This window comes from Carcharodon carcharias, chromosome 5 (assembly GCF_017639515.1).
Source record: "Carcharodon carcharias isolate sCarCar2 chromosome 5, sCarCar2.pri, whole genome shotgun sequence".
In the NCBI taxonomy this organism is placed as follows: Eukaryota; Metazoa; Chordata; class Chondrichthyes; order Lamniformes; family Lamnidae; genus Carcharodon; species Carcharodon carcharias.
In genome coordinates, this window is record NC_054471.1 from 84,119,036 (window position 1) to 84,136,918 (window position 17,883).

Consider the following 17,883-nt stretch of genomic DNA (forward strand, 5'->3'; position numbering starts at 1 on the left):
ATGTTGTGAGGGTTCCCGCCTCTACCACCCTTTCAGGCATTGAGTTCCAGATCCCCCCCACCCTCTGGGTGAAAAATGTTCCTCAAAGCCCCTCTAAACCTCCCAACCCTTACCTTAAATTTATGCCCCCTAGTTATTGACCCCTCCACTAAAGGGAAACATTTCTTCCTATCTACCTTATCTATGCCCCTCATAATTTTGTACACATCAATCAAATCCCCCCTCAGATTTCTCTGTTCTAAGGAAAATAAACCCAGCCTATCTAGTCCCTCTTTGTAGCTGAAATGCTTCAGTCCAGGCAACATCCTGGTGAATCTCCTCTGCATTTTCTCCAGTACAAACACATCCTTCCTATAGTGTGGCAGCCAGAACTGCACACAGTACTCCAGATGTCGAGATACGTTGAGAGCTCCTTTGCGAATATTCTCCTGACTGCTACCACAACCAGTGTGTAAACTACAAACATTTGCATACACTGGGTTTCTGTTCAACTTATTCAACAAAAAAGCAGACATTCCCAGTGACACACTCTAACAAAAACCTACCCAGACATTCCCAGTGACGCAAAAACCTACCCGGAAATTTCCAGTGACACATTTTAACAAAAACCTACCCGGCCATTCCCAGTGACACAAAAACCTACCCGGACATTCCCAGTGACGCATTTTAACAAAAATCTACCAGGATATTCCCAGGGGTGCACTTTAACAAAAACCTACCTGGACATTCACAGTGACACAAAAACCTACCCGGCCATTCCCAGTGACGCACTTTAACAAAACCTACCCGGACATTCCCAGTGACACAAAAACTTACCCGAACATTCCCAGTGACACACTTTAACAAAAACCTACCTGGACATTCGCAGTGACACACAAACCTACCCAGACATTCCCAGTGACACATTTTAACAAAAACCTACCCGGATATTCCGAGTGACACAAAATGTTACCTGGACATTCCCAGTGACACACTTTAACAAGAACCTACCCGGACATTCCCAGTGACACAAAAACCTACCCGGACATTCCCAGTGACACAAAAAGTTACCCGGACATTCCCTGTGACACACTTTAACAAAATCCTACCCAGACATTCGCAGTGACACAAAAACCTACCCGGACATTCCCAGTGACACAAAAAGTTACCCGGACATTCCCTGTGACACACTTTAACAAAAACCTACCCAGACATTCGCAGTGACACAAAAACCTACCCGGACATTCCCAGTGATGCACTTTAACAAAAACCTACCCGGACATTCCCAGTGACACCAAAAGTAACCCGGACATTCCCAGTGACACACTTTAACAAAAACCTACCCGGACATTCCCAGTGACACAAAAACTACCCCGACATTCCCAGTGACACACTTTATCAAAAATCTACCCGGACATTCCCAGTGATTCACTTTAACAAAAACAAACTGGACATTCCCAGTGACACAAAAACCTACCCGGACAATCCCAGTGACACACTTTAACAAAAACCTACCAGGACATTTCCAGTGACACAAAAACCTATCCGGACAATCCCAGTGACACACTTTAACAAAAACCTACCAGGACATTCCCAGTGACACAAAAACCTATCCGGACAATCCCAGTGACACACTTTAACAAAAACCTACCCGGACATTCCCAGTGACACAAAAACTACCCCGACATTCCCAGTGACACACTTTATCAAAAATCTACCCGGACATCCCCAGTGATTCACTTTAACAAAAACAAACTGGACATTCCCAGTGACACAAAAACCTACCTGGACAATCCCAGTGACACACTTTAACAAAAACCTACCAGGACATTTCCAGTGACACAAAAACCTATCCAGACAATCCCAGTGACACACTTTAACAAAAACCTACCAGGACATTCCCAGTGACACAAAAACCTATCCGGACAATCCCAGTGACACACTTTAACAAAAACCTACCAGGACATTCCCAGTGACAGATTTTAACAAAAACCTACCCGGACATTCATAGTGATGCACTTTAATTAAAACCTACCTGGACATTCGCAGTGATGCACTTTAACAAAACCCTACCCGGACATTCGCAGTGACACAAAAACCTACCCAGACATTCCCAGTAACATGTTTTAACAAAAACCTACCCTGACATTCCTAGTGACGCACTTTAACAAAAACCTACCAGGTCATTCCCAGTGACACAAAAACCTACCCAGACATTCCCAATGATGCACTTTTACAAAAACCTACCACGATATTCCCAGTGATGCACTTTAACTTCATGATGCAGATTAAAGCTATCTTATTCACTAATACTGATGCAACAATAAGCATTCACCCCATAAGGTAAATTTTCAGTGCACTCCCAGTGGCAGAAGCACCATGACAGATCTGCACAAACAGATAATTCACCTGCATAAGTATGTCATTGAACAATTTCCCAAATTAGTTTTGAAGTGATTTATTGATTGGTTACAGGTTTTTACAAAATTGACCTATCCAGAAGCACTGTCGCTCCATTGGAAACAGACTGTATATAAGGGATATAAGTTTTCTCTGAATATTTATGACACAAGTTTAAACCAAATGTATTGAGTTAAGATTTGACAGAGCAATAATCCGGCAGTCCTGCTGCTCTCTTTCAGGTACCATCTTACCTGAAACATGTTTTGCAGTGATTGAGTGTTTGTAGTGGGTTGGCATGCTGCCCTTTCACTCCCAGAATAATGCCTTGCATTTATTTAGTGCCTTTAACACAGTACAATGTCCCAAGGCACTTCACAGAAGTGATTCTCAAACAAAATTTGACACCGAGCCACGTAAGGAGATATTAAGGCGGGTGACCAAAAAGTTAATCAAAGGACAAGGTCTTAAGGTGCATCTTATAACAGGGGCAGATGATGGTATAGTGGACCAGTAATCCCGAGGCCCAAGGTAATGCATTGTGGACTTGAGTTCAAATCCCACAACGGCAGCTGATAGAACTTAAATTCAATTAATAACTCTATAATATAAAGCTAGTCTCAGTAATGGTGACCATGACAATTATCGCTGATTGTTGCAAAAGCCCATCTGGTTCACTAATGTACTTTCAGGACTTGCCATCCGTCTCCTGTCTGACCTACATGTGACTCCAGACCACAGCAAAGTGGTTGACTCTAAACCGATCAGATGGGCAACAAATGCTGGGCTTGCCAGTGATACCCAGATCACGAGAGAGAGCGAGAGAGAGAGAGAAGGAGAGAGGTTTAGCAAGGGAATTGTTAGCGATTAAACGGCTGAAGGCTTGGCCACCAGTGGTGGAGCAATTAAAATTGGGGATTTCTAATGCCTTCTGGTCAACAGTTTATTGCCCTGTAGTCTTTAACAGGACTAAAATTAGTCCGAAATTTGCTGGAAACTCACTCTATTTGAATGAAGCTTTGGTGGCTTAGGGTTTGTAAAGTCCCTGGAAATTATGGCATTAGTGAGTTCCGCCATTACTCACAGGGAACAGCAATTTCCTGAAACTTTAGCCTGATGTCAAGAAGCTATTAATGAATATATTTTGGAAAATATTTTTCTTTAAAAATAGAGGTTTAATCTGCAGGTAAATCTTAATTGGATTAAAACCAGCTAGTCTGGGTGTTTTGATATGTACTAATTTTGATATGTGAGAGAAATAGTGTGCAAATGCATTTTTTGAACAGAGTATTCAAGAAGTGGGGTGAAAATTGATGCCTTTCTAGCAGCTACCAAGCAATATGTTTATATTACTAATAATATTGGTATAGTGAAAGGGGTTTCATTGTTAAAAGGTGAAGTTCAAAGAGGTTGTTGATACAATGAGAATTAACATTCAATGGGACTGGTAGGTATAACTTCAGTAGTTTTCAGGTGTGCAGGCTGAAGCAATGTAAGATCAAAAGGCAGCAGCAAGCCTCCAACTGGCTCCACAGTGAAAAGAACCTCATTTTGAATTTGTAAGGTGAAAATCATTTGCCTGGTGTTTGGTTAAGACTATGGGTTGCTGTTGCCTTAATGGAGATTAGTTTGGAAAATTATTAAAAGATATGATAGCAGTAATTTGTAGCCATGTGTAAATATATTTTAACCTGTGTAAATTAATAAAATGTTTCATTTAGTTTAATGTAAAACCTTGAGAACTGGTGGTCTGATTCCTGAGTTTTGAGTCGCATCTCAAACATAACACTTAATATTATAGGTTATGACAGTTGTTTAAAGTTTCCCTCTAGGACTTTTAAAATAACTCCGCTTTACCAACTGTTTCGGTCATAACACCTGACCTCTCCAAACCCTCCCCAAAACTCTGTAAAATTGATCATCATCCACCCCACCCATCTCTATTAAATCAACGGTGATTGTGAATTTTCTGGCGTTACATCAGTTTTATCACTACATCAACTTAAGACCAAAGAATAACCAGCCATTAACTTCTGAATGTCCACAAGTGCAGGGTTGATGAATGCCATGAGGCTGTGATAGTGATGTCTCACAGCCCCAGCAACTATCATCAACAGGAAGTGGTTTCACTGCCTGAATGTTCAGATAGTACCTAATGCCAAACACTTTGTTCTGTATGTCAATTTGGCCTTCAAGTAGCCATGATGTGTTTATTCTCAGGCAATCTAGGATAGCTACACTGCTCAGGGTGTACCACAGACTGTACTGTAGCCTGGCCTGAAGGCTTCTTCCCATCACTCAAGGACAGAGGCTGACAATTAGCTTAACGAGTTCCTGGGCTCATAGTGAAACAGAACATTGGAAATCTCAAGTCCTGTTTCCATTTCTTGGACAGCTCAAGGGAAATCCTACAATATTGCCCAGCTGAGGATTTTTGGAATGATAATACCCATTTGCTCAACATTAATAATTTGGCTATTACAAAAAGGATGAGGATTTCCAAGCACTAAAGTAGAAGAGTAAGATCCTAACGTGATACTACTACATGGTGCCACCTCAGTTCTGGAAGATTATAGAGATTGTGGTTAGGGCAGTGCTGATGGAGTCTTTAAGGACTGAGGTGGCACTCCTCTCAATGTGGCTGATGTCCTTCTCAGACGTGCTTACACAGTTACTTTTTATTCATTCATGGGATGTGGGTGTCGCTGGCTGGGCCAGCATTTACTGCCCATCCCTAATTGCCCTTAAGAAGGTGGTGGTGAGCTGCCTTCTTGAACCACTGCAGTCCATGTGGTGTAAGTACAACCACAGTGCTGTTAGGGAGGGAGTTCCAGGATTTGACCCAGCAGCAGTGAAGGAACTGCAAGATATTTCCAAGTCAGGATGGTGAGTGACTTGGAAGGGAACTTCCAGGTGGAAATGTTCCCATGTGTCTGCTTCCCTTGTTCTTCTAGGTGGTGGCGGCCATGGGTTTGGAAGGTGCTACCTAAGGAGCCTTGGTGAATTCCTGCAGTGCATCTTGTGGATGGTACACACTGCTGCCACTGTGCGTCGGTGGTGGAGGGAGTGTATGTTTGTGGATGTGGTGCCAATCAAGCAGGCTGCTTTGTTCTGAATGTTGTCAGGCGAATGTTGTCAGGCTTCTTGAGTGTTGCAGGAGCCTCACACATCCAGGCAAGTGGGAAGTATTGCATCACACTCCTGACTTGTGCCTTGTAGATGGTGGACAGGCTTTGGGGAGTCAGGAGGTGAGTTACTCACCACCTGCCACAGACATAGTCTAGCAGCTATGTCCTTTAGGGCTCGGCCAGCTCGGTCAGTAGTGGTGCTATCAAGCAACTCTTGGTGATGGACACTGAAGTCCCCCACCCAGAGTAAATTCCACTTGGGTGGTCCTTGCCACCTTCAGTACTTCCCCAAGTGGTGTTCAACATGGAGGAGCACGGATTCATCAGTGGGAGGGTAAAACAGAGTCCTAACTGTTGACGAAAATGGCAGGTTTTCACGCTGTATCATCCTGAGCCTGCAAAACCTGCCATTTCCATGGCGAGCGGGCTCTCATTTGCCCACCCGCCATCGCCCACTATTGCATCACTCCGGCTACCATCTTTAAAAGGCAGCCCCCAGCAAAGTGCTCATCGCCACCAGCTCATCACCACTGCCTGGGAGACATGGCTGCAAAGGAAAAAAGACTGCAGCCCCCCCCACTTCAACAATGGATGCTATGGAGGCCGGTCGGGATGTGCTCTACCCCCACTCTGGACGCAGGATGGGCAACAAAGCCACCAACCTAGCTTGGGAGGTGTTGGCAGCCCTGGTCAGTGCAAATGCCCTGAAGAGGAGGACAGCTACCAAGTGCCACAAGAGGATAAATGATCTCCTGCCTTCCACCAGGATAAGTTACTCCTTTCATCATTCCCAACTCACACACTCACAAACCCATCACACATCCACAAGGCCCTCACTCAAGGGACATCACCATTCATTCTTTCACACACATCATCATTGTCCTCATTCCATCCATGGGACCACTCACCACCCACACTTATCATCTGGCTCAGCAGGTGTCCTGATAAACTCTCCCCATCTCTATCCATGCAGGACAAACTGGCTCACAACAGGAGGGAAAGGTCACAGACAGGTGGAGGGATGCTGGAGATCAAAGTTCTGACAGAATTCGAAAACAGAGCCATCAGACTGGCCGGCGATGACCAGGATCGGCCCTGTGCTGACGGTGAGGTCGGTGCTGATCTACCAAATGAGGATCCAGCAATGCAACATCCATCAGATAACCATGCTGCGAGTAATGTGTCCTGTTTCACAGGCCATTGCAATGCACTGATTATCTCCCCTTGCTTTTGCAGGCACATCTGCCAAACAGCCGACAGAGTACATGTCCCAGGACCTCCAATCAAGCTCGGAAGAAACCTCTGAAGAGGAAACTGAAGGCACGCTCCCTGAAGTCCCATCACAGCGCTCACCCACACCCTCCACCAGTGCAGAGACGCACACCTCGCTTTAGAGTAACCTCAAGATCACAATCTGGTGAGCACATCGCACTTTCTGATCCACAGCAGGTGGCGGCAGGGACTTTCCAGCACTTGGAGAATTGCGGGAGGCCAGAATGTTGCTGAGTCTGAGTCAGGTGATGAGCCTCTGGACCCGGTTATGTCATAGTTGCTGGGGCTGCAAAGGCAAACTCAGGACCATCAGGAAGGGATGTCCACTGCACTCCTCAGATTGCAAGGCATGATGGAGGATTCTGTCCACCTTCAGGCTGAGGTGATAGTGCCGACATTGCAATGCACTGAGGTCAACACTGGCAAGATGGCAGCAACCATGGAGACCTTGGTCCAGGATGTCACTCCTGCACTGCTGCGCATGCTTAACTCCATCACTGATGCCATAGGTGGTCTCCAGCAGTGTATACGTGGGAGGGGTGCAGGGCAATTTGATCTCACTCCAGCTACCTTTTCACTCACGGAGTCAGCCAGGGGCCCTCAGGCACCCATAGGGGGGATCAGTAGGTGCACACATTGGAGCCATCCACCCAGGTGACTATGGGAGTGACCAACCTATCTGAATCCCATCTTCCGCAGCTCCAGCTTCACAGGCCAAGGAAGGTGCCACTGCCATACAGCAGGACCCCAAAAGCAGGGTTAGGAAAGTTGGGTAAAAGTAGCTCTTTTGAGTCAAAGCAATTAAACTAAATTAACAAAATCAGGGACAAAAAAGCAGCCCCTTAAAGGGAAACTGCAAAAACAAAAGACAAAATTTAAAGGAAACTTACAAATATTAAATCAAAATGTGGTTAAGGGGATCAATAAAACACCCCAGTCCCTGCGGTGCCCACCAAGCACAAAAAGTCTCAATGGTGCTGGCAGACACTGCCTGCTCCCTCTCCAGGGACACCCAGCCATGAACGCAACCACGGAAGAGGGGCAGACAGTCGGGTCGGACAACCCCCTCGGTTGCCTGTTGCCTGTACCTGTTAATGGCCAACTTGGCCAAGCCCAGGAGCAGATTCACAAGGAGGTCCTCCTCCCTCCCGGCCCCACCTCCACACCGGGTGCCCATAGATCAGGAGCATGGGGCTGAAGTGCAAACTAAACAACAGTAAAATGTTTTTCAAGAAACTAAAGAGGGAGTGCAGCCTACAACAATTAACACAAACATGGTCCACGGACTCCACAAGGCCGCAAAAGATGCAGGTATCTTGGGAGTCCGTGAACCGACACATCCTACGGTCTGCCATACAGCTGCATGCAACACCCTCCACTCCAGGTCCCCGATGGAAAGTGGGAGGACACCCCCGTGGAGGGCCCCCCAATGGGGATCTCCGCCACTGGACGGCAACAAGGCACATCAGGGCTTGTCCGGGTGGCGAGTTAGGGCAATGAAGTGAAGGGGGTGCAGCAGCCCATACAGAAAACCCCTCCGTGCCGAGGGCATTTCAACGAGGTGACTCAGGTTGAGGGGCACTGGCTCCCAAGGGGCCAGTGTGGAGTTCCATCCGAACTGGGACTCAGACGGAAGACCACCGCGCACCTGCACCATATCAAGACCCAGTATGACAATGAGACTGAGAACTACCGTCCAAAGGTCCTGAATGACATTGGCCACATGCTGGACATCCAAGAACCCGTGATGCACCAACCCCTGTGGTAGCATCCAGCCCACTCCTCCGCCACCCAGCACATCCGCAATCCTGGTCACCCTGGCAGCCACAGCTCTCCTCTCCGCCAGCCACTGAAAAGGGCAGAGGGGCAGATTCCTGTGCGGCGGTTCTCTAACGATAATCACTACTCCTGATGGGGGAGGGCTGCATCGTGAGGTGATCATGTTCCAGACTTTAATCAGGTCCTGACAAAAGTTGGGCAATGCCTGCAAGGAGTCACAAAGCCAATTCAGGCCGTGCACCTGGCAGAAGAAATACGTCACCAGGGCACACCATCACGGAAGGGGCTCGTCGTAAAGGTATCGCTGCAGGGCCCGAAGGCGGTAAGTTGCCACCTGACACACCTTTGCCTGACCACACTCCCTAAGCGGGAGACTCAGATCCTCAGCAGCGACCCAGTGCAGCCTTTTGTCCCAGAAGAAATCGACAAGCATTCTCTGGATTTTTGTGACAAATTCCGGGGGAGGCAGTCAAAGTGACCAGCTGGCACCACAACATGGCGGCAATCAGCTGGTTTATGACCAGCTCTCGACCCCGGTAAGACAGCACTTGGAGCAGTTCTGTCCAACGCCGCAGGCGAGTGGTGACTTTGGTCTCCAGCTCCTGCCGGTTCACCGGCCAGGATTCCTTAGCAGGGCAGAGATGGACCCCCAGGTAGAGGAGGCTGGTCCTGCTCCAGGTGAAAGGCCTGAGCTCCTCGGTTAGGGGATCCATCTGCCACTGACCGACCAGTTGCCCCAGTTGATCCTGGCAGAAGACGCGGCAGATTAGACCTCCTGGACTTGCACGTCCTCCGCAGGTCAGCCGGGTTGGTGAACATGAGAAGCACGTCAGCGGCGTAAGCCGAAAGGACCACCCCGATGCCTGACCTGCGCAGAACCAATCCTGACAACCTCCTCCACAAGAGGCACAGGAAAGGCTCCGCTCAGATAGAATACAATTGGCCAGACAGGGGGCAGCCCTGACGCACACCTCTCCCAAAGCAAAGGGGCGCCATCAGGGACCCGTTAACCTTAAATAGGCTCTCTGCGGCAGTGTACAGAAGTCGGATCCGAGCGACAAAATGCATCCTGAACCTGAATGCACGCAGATTCCCAAATAAATATTTGTGATCCACCCTGTCGAATGCCTTCTCCTGGTCAAGAGACAGGAAGGCGCTCGACAGGCCAGTCCTCTGGGAAAAGTAGATGACATCTTGGACCAGATGAATGTTTTCAAAGATAGTGCGGCCCAGGATGGTATAGGACTAGTCAGGGCTAGTCAGGGTGGATCATGTGGTCCAGCGCTGTGCCAAGGCAAGAAGACATGGCCCTGGCAAAGATCTTGTAATCCATGCTGAGGAGGGAGACCGGGCACCAGTTTTTAACAGGGCGGAGATCCCCCTTCTTAGGCAGCAGGGTAATGACCGCCCTGCGCCACAAGAGGAGCATCTCCCCAGTTGTGATACTCTCCCCCAGGACCCCCCCGTGTAGTGGTTCCCCAGGAGGTCCCAGAAGGCCCTTAAGAACTCCATGGCCAGCCCGTCCAGCCCCGGGGATTTGCCCTGGAGAAGCTGTCGAGGGGACCGGTCAGCTCCCCCAGACTTATAGGGGCGTCAAGCTTTCCGGCGCCCTCCGGGCCGATCTGCAGCAGGTCCTCCCACAAAACCCAGCAAGCATCCTCGCTGGACGGATCTGGAGAGAACAGGGCAGTGTAATAGTCTCAGGCAATGGCCCTGATGCCCTCCGGATCCAAGACAAGGGATCCGTCGTCGGCCAGCAGCGTAAGGAGCTGCTGACGGACCCTGTGCTTTTTTTCCAGTGAGTAAAAGAAGGGGGAGCCACGGTCCAGGTCCTTGAGGAACCGGATCCACAACCTCACGAACGTGCCCCAGGACCCCACGAGTTGCAGGTCCTGCAGCGCACCCTTCTTCTCATTGTACACTGACCGCAGGGCCGGGTCTGTGTCAGGCTGACGGAGACGTGCCTCCAGGTCGAGCACCTCCTTCTCCAACTCCTTGACCCTGGATTTCCGCCTCTTTGTCAACCTCTTCGCGTACTCCTGATGGAAGATGCGGACGTGAGCCTTGCCTGCGTCCCACCATAGCTTCAAGGAGGGGAAGCTTCCCCGCTTCCTTCTCCTGCCAGCCCAGAAACGACGAAACGAGTCCAGGAACTGCTCATCCTCCAGCAGCAGCTTGTTAAAATGCCAGTACACAGACCCCGTCCTAGCACAGAACGAGTTCCAGCCACACCAGATAGTGGACTGTGCACAGCACCCACCGCACAGAAGCAGACGGAATGCAGGACACTTGCGCCTTAGAAGCGTAAAGGCGGTCAAGTCTGGACGCTCTTACTCCAGGTGACACGAAAAAGTGAAAACGCTGGAGTCAGGATGGAAATGTTGCCAGACGTCCACCAAGTTGAAGGACCCAACCAGGTCCCGCAACTTACTCACACCTAGCATGCGGTGCTGGATATTGTGACGGTCCCTGGTCTCGAGGGTACAGTTGAAATCCCCCCCAAGGATGATATACCCTCCCGCGTCAATGGAGCCCAGCTGCGTGGACACTTCTTCAAAGAAGCTCGTTTGCCGCTGCGCGCCCAGGGGAGCGTACAGATTCACAAAGTGAAGCGCCGCATCCTCTAAGCGCACAGTAACGTGCAGCAACCAGCCTGGCACAGGCCCCTTGACCCCCCAGGATCTCTGGCTGAAAATGTGGGACCAACAAGACAGCCACCCCACCAGAATTGGAGGCTGGGTGACACATGTAGATGTCCCCTCGCCACTCCAGGAGCCACGTAGCTTCGTTTCCCGGAATGGTATGGATTTCCTGCAGGAAGCACACCGCATACTTCCCGTCCCTGAGGACCGAAAAGTTCTGGAATCTGCGCTGTGTGTCCCTGCTGCCGTGGATGTTGAGGCTGGCTATGGTAGTCTTCATTGTCAGGAGCATGTGCGACCATCATCATGCCTAGTGTAAGGAGAGGACTATTTTAATCCTTCCTCTCCTTCAGGAGCCCAGCAAGAAACATGTGGACCCTTCTCTTAGCGTTCTGGTCCAGTCCTGGGGTGTTTAGGGCCTCGCGGACAGACCAGAACACAAGAGGAAATGAATGCACCTGGTCCAGGGCTGACTGGACCCTGTCTCGGCAACTGCGGTTACTCGCTAAAAAATCCTGGAGTTCCGGTAAAGGGATAGGGGAGAATTGGTGGGGGGCACCAGGGGATCCAACGCCTCACTTGACAACAACTCTAAGTCCCAGTGAGTCTGGAAAAAGTTCCAGATCTAGCACAGAGGCACCCGGCACTGAAGGAGCCAGGAGGCCTTCCTCATCAGCACTGCCCGATGACCCAGCGATCGTGGCCATGAATGGACTGCTGCGGTCCCCTGGTGGGCCAGATGGCACTTCAGGGGTGCAAGGTGGGGCACCATCGCAAGGGTGATACCCTCACCAACCCCAGAGGGACCCTGCTCAGGACTGCAGCAAGGGAATCGGGGTTTGGGCCCTCCCAAGAGAGCAGAGCGAGGACTTATGGGGCAGAGATGCCACCACCCCTTCACCAGGGGAGGGGATACATCCAACCTTATGAGTCGCAATGTCCTCCCCCTCTGAGGGCTGGCGTCTCTTCTGGGGTAGGCTGGCGGCTAGGGAGACCTTCATCTCCAAGGCCCCCGCCACCTCGTCCAGCCCTCCCGGACACTCCACCGTCTGGGGCTTTGGCAGGTCCACCCTCTTTAATAGGACCACCGGCTCAGGGTCGCGCGCCTCACCCCCACCGGACCCGGGAACCAGCACGGACACATCGCCGGGGCCGGATGTTTTTGTTTCCCTCGAGCCAGTATCTTCAGGGGGAATTGTTTGGTGGTCTTGGGGGGTCTGGGGAGTCTCAGGGGGCCGCCCCCAGGTGACGGGTCTTCCTCCGCACCTTCTTATGGTGCAGGGGCTCCCCCCCACACCGCCTCACCGGCAGCCGAGGTGACAGTGGTTGCCAGTGGCACCACCCCTTGCAGGGGAGGGAGATGGACTGGTGGCGGGGGGAGGAATGGCAGTGCCAGTCGCGGCCACCTGGATGGTGCTGGTGGCCTTGGAGTCAGGGTAGTTGTTCCTCACATGCCCCCCCTCCTTGCAGGCATGGCACTGCGCACTATATACAGTCCAGAAGGCCCTGTAGGGCAGACCCCTCGTGTTCTACATTAAAGCCCCCTCCACGCACTGCTCCCAGGCCAGGTGGATGAAAACCTGGTGCCAGGAGGTGTCCACGTGGCGGAGGGCCGCGTCCTTGAAGCCGAGTAGGATCAGTGCAACCCCTGACCCAACCTCCCCCAGTTGATGGAGGTGGGGGAGGAGGAGCTCACTGGGGACAAAGGGCGGGACATTGGAAATGATGATCCTCTGGGGTGGCCTCTAAAGGTCCAGAAAGGTCCCGCCCACAGCGAGCCCCTTTTCTAGGGCCCAGTGCACCGCCCGCTCAGACCTTGAGAAAATGACGGCTTTGCCGTACATTTTTGAGGTGGCAACTACAGCTGAGGGACCGACGACCCCAGCCATAGCCCTGACACACGCCTTGATGGTCATTTTGGGGTGGATGTAGCTCTTCAACCCAGGGCCTTTGTGAGGAGGTTGAAGGGTGACGGGGCCGCAGGAGCAGCTGCTCCCGCATAAGTTTTCTAAGGGGCCCTGCCCCCGGCGACAGGCCCGCCCCCAGATACAGCCCCGCCCCCAGCTACAGCCCCGCCCCCAATGACAGCACCGCCCCCGGCCACAGCACCGCCCCCAATGACAGCACCGCCCCCAATGACAGCACCGCCCCCGGCAACAGCACCGCCCCCGGCGACAGCCCCGCTTCCACATTCGCATGGGAAGGCCCTGCTCCAGGCAACCCTGTCACAGCCATAGGGGCTGAGCCACTCCCACCCCGAGCTCTATATGCAACACCCAGGGAGAGGGGGAGAAAGAGATCGCACAACCTCCCCCTCAGGGATGACATAAAAACAGAGAGGAGAGGAGAGGAGGGAGTAAAGGACAGGGAGACACAGGAGGTAGAGGGTAAGGTGTAGCTGGGTGTCGCTCGGTGGACTGGAGTGTGGGTGGAGGCCTCGCTGTTCTTCCTGTAGGGGGAGGGGGTGTCTTCACCAGGTAACCGGTACTGGCTGGCACACAGGAGTCAGCCTGGTCCCTCTTCACCAGGCAGCACCAGCTACCAGGACTCAGACACTGTCAGAGTGAGGAGGGGTGGTGGGGGGAGTTGGGGTGGAAAGATGTTAACCAACACATACACACACCCCTTCTCCCCCAAGTCGCTGCAGTGGTCTTCTCTCCTCCCCCTACAAAACACATGGCTGTCTTCAAACCCCACCAAACAAAAGTCCAGATACCCATCTCAGATGTTAAACCAAACAGTCCTTGCCTCCTGGCCTCCCTGTTCGGCAGCAGCAGCACCTCCTCTCTCTCTCTCCCTCCCTCTCCTCCAGGCCTCAGGCCTCAAGCCCTGCAGGGTCTAGGTCCCCAGCAACACAGAGGATGGAAGAAGGCTTGAGGGAAGGCAGCAACACAATAATAGGAACAGCCAAGGAAAACAGCAGCAGGAACAACCACTGGAAATCCCACAGCAGCAGGAAAAGCCACAGCCAGCACCAAGCACAACCACAGCAACAGCTCACAGCTCAGCAGTAATGAGCTGCAACTGAGATCAAGTAGGAAGCACAGCCTGGGCATGGGTGTAACTCACTTGTACATACTGTTCACTGTTGTCAATAAACTCTCAAAAATGTCTCCCTGCCTATGACTCCTTGTTCTGATGAGCTTTGTTCTTGTCACTCAGATGTGAAACCTTTCTGCACAAGATAAAGGCAGGTGTCTCAGTCCAGGGCCTCTTCCCTGTGCTCTGTGCAGTCTTCAGACCAAAGTGACGGTCCAGCCTCACACTCCCTGGAAACATTACTTTGGCCTGCACCTCTGTGGTGCTAGTCATTGCTACCAGAATGTAGTGGGCAGGCACCACAGAGTTCTTTCATTCTCTCTGTGTGCTCTTAGCACATTTAAGGTGGGGCTGGGCTCCATCACACCAGCATCTGTGACCAGTGATGCTGTGCACCAGCACCTGAAGGGCTGAAGTGCTGAAGGCGGCACAGCATCAGATGCATCTAAAGATTCATGGCTGTGTCTTTATGAGATGGATCTGTTCATGGAGCGCAAGCAAGCTGCCGTCGGCCAGAAAGGAGTCAGACATTCTCAGAGGCTTTGTGAAGATTTATGGAGTGTCCTCACTGCACGTTGTCATCATCCTCTTGTGATTGAGCTACTATTAGGGCCTGCACTGCGTCTCATGACAGGAGCATTCTCACAGGTATTGATGCTGCCATAAGCCGGACTGGAATCCAACATTCTCAACTGCAATATGAAGATCTATGGGGACACCATAGATGTCGTCATCATCTTCCACAAATCTGGCAGCTATGAGGGCCTCCCGGGCGCGCCTGCCTCATCTAGACTCATCCCTGTCACTGACACCACCAAGGACCCCCTCACCCTCATCCCCATTGGCGTCTTCCTCATCGGAGGAGACATGCGGCTCCTCCATCTCCTCCTCAGCCAGCTCCTCTCCCTGAAGGCATCCATGACCTCATGGATGCAGTTGTGGTGGCCGATTGTGAGATCCCACGGAGGTCACCTGTGGAGCCTGAAAGGAGCCACTGACATAGAAATTGAGGCCATGGTCACTTTCACAGCCACTGGCAGTGGATGCCCTCCATGTCCCCTTGGCGCCAAGTCCTGCAGTAAGTGGCAGATGTGAGCGACCAGGTCCCTAGACATGTGCAGTTGTCGGTGACACTGGTTCTCGGTCATCTACAGGAATAGCTGGCAGCGTCTGTAGACCCTGGGTGTTGCTAGGCACCTACCAGCCATGGCAGCTTGTGTGGGAGCCTCTGCTGCCCCTTCTTCCTGAGGTTGCTACTCTTGCCTTTGCACAGCCAGGAGCCTCAGTCGCTCTCTCCTCTGTCTTCTTCACTCTCTGTAGGCCTTCAGGCATACAGCTAGTTCACCAGGCTCCATGATCCTGGTGTGGTCTTCCTGCAACATGAAAGAGAGAGAGCTGTACGTAGCACCTTTCCTGGCCATGTTTGTCTGTCCCTTAATGCTTCCCGGAGAGTGCTGGTTACCCCTCGGATGGCCAGAGAAGACTGCGCTGCATGGCTACCCTGTCAACCTGTGACATGGGGGACACTGGTCCAAACCAGGACATCAGCTGAGATTGCAAGAAGCTGTGAACACGTCCAGCAGTGGCTGCTACATGGCCAGAATTGGCGAGGAGATTGTACTACATGTGCAGTCCGACTGCTCCGCAGTCCAGTAAAGTGGTTTCGGACTGTCAACCGATGGCGGGAAACATAGCCCACCGTTGGCAGGCTGGGCCGACACTTGCGACCTGCCTTCACGCCTTCATGAAGCAGATCACGCCATATTTTCCGCGCACACCACCCATGATTCCATGAGGATGGCTATGTCAGGCTGTTGCTTCACTAGTCTGAGAGACAGCTCTCCCAATTTTGACACAGGCCCCTAGATGTTAGTAAGGAGGACTTTGCTGGGTTGGCAGGGCTAGGTTTGCCACTGTCATTTCTGGTGCCTAGGTTGATGCCGGGTGGTCTGTCCGGCTTCATTCATTACAGAATTCATAGCGGTTTGACACAATGGAGAGACTTGCTAGGCCATTTCAGAAGGGATTTAAGAGTCAACAACATTTCTGTTAATCTGGTGTCACATGTAGGCCAGACCAGGTAAGGATTGCAGGTTTCCTTCCCTAAAGAGCACTAATTAACCAGATAGGTTTTTACAACAATCGACAATGGTTTCATCGTCATTATTAGACTTTTAATTCCAGGTTTTTATTGAATTCAAATTCCACCATCTGCTGTGGTGGGATTTTAACCCAGGTCCCCAGAGCATTATCCTGGGTCTCTGGAATGCTAGTCCAGTGACAATACCACTACACCACTGCCTCTCCAATGTCATGTCATTTACATATCTGATGTCTACTGGTCCAAAACAGAAGTTCCTTCCTGCTCTGATTTCAATGCACACATATTGTCACTGCTGCAGGAAGCAACAGCATCCCTGATTACTTGTTGCAGTCCAGAAATACCAAGCACAGGATCAGTCAAGTTAATACTCTGTGCTACAGCAGTCTAGATCCTCCCAATTATATATCCAAAGCTTTGAGGAGAGTACTTTTTTGTGCATCTATTGAAGGAGTCATCATTGCCTCTCCAAAGTTCCTTTCTGATGCCTTCCGGGAGGCTTCATTGATCTCCTCGACTGCAATAATCATCAGGAAAGTTTTATCAATCTTGTTATATCTCCTGCACAATATCACCTAGATGACATTTGGACTTCTCTAAATTATTTACTACCTGCACCATTTGCATTTATATAGCACCTCTCACAATCATGAATTACTTTTAAAGTGTAGTCACTGTTGTAATGTAGGAAATGTGGCAGCCTATTTGCGCATAACAAGCACAAACAGCAATGTGATAATGGTCAGATAACCCATTTTTGCGATACTGGCTGGCCAGGACACCAGAAAAATCTCCCCTGCTCTTCTTTAAAATAGTGTCATGGGATCTTTTACATCCACCTGACTCAACAAACAAGGCCTCAATTTAATGTCTCATCCAAAAGAGAGCATACCTCAGAAGTGCACGGGAGTGTCAGCTTAGACATTGCTGTGCCCAAATCACAGAAGTGGGTCCTGAATCCACAATCTTCAGCCTCGAAGGTAAGAGTGCAACCCACTGAGTCACAGCTGATACAGCAGACTATCTCCACTGCCTCCTCCAAAATTGTGGACCTTTTAAAAACTGGGCCCAAAGTTCTTGATCCTAAGGCTTCCTCAGCCACGGTCAGCCATGTCTGTCTCCTCCAGGGAGAGGTAGCACCTGTTTACTCCGTGACTCACCTGCTGATATATTCTCTCTCTCTCAGAAGGCATCCACAATAACTTCACATGTTTTTGAAGGGTTGTGTGAATAGATTCAGCAGCACAGCTACAGTCAGATGTAATGCACCAAATTTGTGGACGACTTTAGTGTTTGTTTTACAAGTATGTTAGTTTTATGTCTTCTTCTTATAAATAGAATTTTTCATTGTATTTGTTGACCTGATTGAAGAATGAACATGGCAATGGCAAGGAATTTATTTGAATATCTTGTGGCATTTGGCTGGTGTATGAATGGTTTTGAATAGTCATTGAGGGATCTGATTTCTTCTGCTTTTTCCTCAAGACTATTTTTTGGTATTTTTCAATTATTCACATTTAGTTAATTGGATATTTGATCAGTA

The 17,883-nt window shown here is 50.5% G+C and overlaps 1 protein-coding gene across 1 annotated transcript in view; it reads right to left on the reverse strand.

The window, feature by feature from the left end:
* Window positions 1–17,883, reverse strand: part of col9a1b (collagen, type IX, alpha 1b) — a 200,552-nt gene that overhangs the window by 154,507 nt on the left and 28,162 nt on the right. The window lies entirely within an intron of this gene.